The sequence below is a fragment of the Plecotus auritus genome (genome assembly GCF_963455305.1).
Source record: "Plecotus auritus genome assembly, chromosome: X".
NCBI classification, from domain to species: domain Eukaryota; kingdom Metazoa; phylum Chordata; class Mammalia; order Chiroptera; family Vespertilionidae; genus Plecotus; species Plecotus auritus.
The window spans coordinates 120,479,353-120,481,581 of NC_137784.1; the positions used below are offsets into that span (position 1 = coordinate 120,479,353).

A 2,229-nucleotide genomic window follows, 5' to 3' on the forward strand; every position below is an offset into this window, starting at 1 on the left:
GCACTATGTTTCACGCTAAACTACTTTAAACTTAGGTAGGCTAACTTTGTGGTGAGGTATTCAGGTATGGTCTGGCCACCTTAGCAAGGAGGCATAATGGAAATGTTCCTGCAGTGTTCAAAATATGATATGGTGTACATTTTGTGAACTATCTTAGGCACACCTACTAGGAACAAAGCAATGCCCTTTTGCTGTTCAGTTGAAATGTAATTGCAGGGTGTTTGGGGTGGGGCTGCGGAGTTGTGGATCCCGCCGGAAGCCCCAGGACAATGGGGAGCCAGGATGACGAGTATGACTACCTATTCAAAGTGGTGCTCATCAGGGACTAGGGTGTGGGGAAGAGCAACCTGCTGTCCTGCCTCACCCGCAACGAATTCAACCTGGAGAGCAAGAGCACCACTGGTGTGGAGTTTGCCACCCGCAGCATCCAGGTGGATGGCAAGACCATCAAGGCAGAGATCTGGGACACCGCTGGCCAGGAATGCTACCACACCATCATCTCCGCGTACTACCGAGGTGCAGTGGGTGCACTGCTGGTGTATGACATCGCCAAGCACCTGACATACGAGAATGTGGAACGCTGGCTGAAGGAGCTGAGGGACCATGCTGACAGTAACATCGTCATCGTGCTGGTGGGCAACAAGAGCGACCTGCGCCACCTGCAGTCTGTGCCCACTGATGAAGCCTGAGCCTTTGCAGAGAAGAACAATTTGTCCTTCATTGAGACCTCAGCCTTGGACTCCACCAACGTAGAGGAAGCTTTCAAGAGCATCCTCACAGAGATCTACCACATCGTGTCACAGAAGCAAACTGCAGACCGTGCAGCCCATGATGAGTCCCCTGGTAACAACGTGGTGGACATCAGTGTGCCACCCACTACTGATGGACAGAAACCAAACAAGCTGCAATGCTGCCAGAACCTGTGACTGCCCCTTGCCTCGTCCAAGTATGCGTGCGTGCACATCCTCATCCTTCGCCTGCCCCTCACCATGATGTCTTCTCTATCCCTCTGTGACTTGCTCCTACCCCTCCACTGAGCTCTGCACAGTCCGCTGAGGCTTAGGAAGAACATGAGTCCAGCTGCACCATCTGTCCTTCTCCCCCACCCCAGGGAAGCTTGAAACCTGGCTGCTGCACCTATTCTTCTTGGGTCCCTCTGGGTGGGGTGAGGTGGGGAGGGTGGCAGGATGGACCAGGCCAGCCAGAAGCAAGAGGATGGGCACACCAAGCAGGCTTCAATTTCCCACAGCAGACTCCAGGGAGCAATTACCTCCCTTCCTCTCTGGCCAGTTGTCCCAGCTGGCCCTAGTCCCCACCCAGAACCTCCCCTCTGGGCTGAAGCCTGAAGAACAAGTGACCAGGGGACTGGGTCAGGCAGACAGAGGCTCCTGGCACCCTACCACCCACATATAGCCAGCACCGGCACACGCCTTTGACCTCGGCCTCTCCTGTGTGTTCATGAATCCAGCTCCTGCCTGTAGATATATGCTGGGAGAAGACCTCCCCCGACCCCTTTTCTGCACACAGCGCACTCCTCACCCCTCCCTGTGCCCTTCTCTCTGTCTTGTCTCCCTGTCTGGTCAGGAACTGTTTGCAAGTGAAGCAATATCTCAGTGTTTTGTATATACAACCGCTCTTGTAGCCTTTGTTTTTCTGTTATTGTAGAGAAACAGATTCTTTATACACTTTGTAAGATTGACACCAAACCCCAGCTCTCAGATCTCTTATTCCCCCTGTGGCCCCAGTTGCCCCGATGCCTCATTTCTCTGTCCCGTTACTAAAATGTGTAACCCGACTTCCTGGACAGAAAAAAAAAAGTAATTGCTATGTTTTTCAAAATTTAGTTGGGGAACTAAAGGAATATTTGAATTTTTACAGTGTTGTTAATATTCTTTCCCTTTTCAGTTATCTTATAATCAATCTATAAGGAGAGATTTTGAAATTTCAAGAGTCAAAGACCTAATCAAATTTGGTCATTTAGTTTCATTGACTTCATATTGCATAAACAATTTCTCAGGAACAGCTGCCACTAATGCTTTATAGTCTTTATATTTTATATTAAGATTTTTTTCAGTGAAATAAAGTTGTTTTTACTGTTATAAAGTGTACCAGTATAAGTTCAGGTTTATAAGTGAAGGGAGTTGAACCTATTTTGTGAAGAAGGATAAATATGTGAGAGAGGCAGACAGACAGACATGGGAATTAGACTATAATTAGGTGATTTGCCTT

At 48.9% G+C, this 2,229-nt stretch overlaps 1 pseudogene across 1 annotated transcript; it reads left to right on the forward strand.

Annotated features, from left to right (window-relative positions):
- Window positions 1–269: 269 nt before the first annotated feature.
- Window positions 270–926, forward strand: LOC308239602 (ras-related protein Rab-11B-like; annotated as a pseudogene). The gene has a single exon. The product of its transcript is annotated as a ras-related protein Rab-11B-like (transcript).
- The last annotated feature ends 1,303 nt before the right edge of the window (window positions 927–2,229 follow it).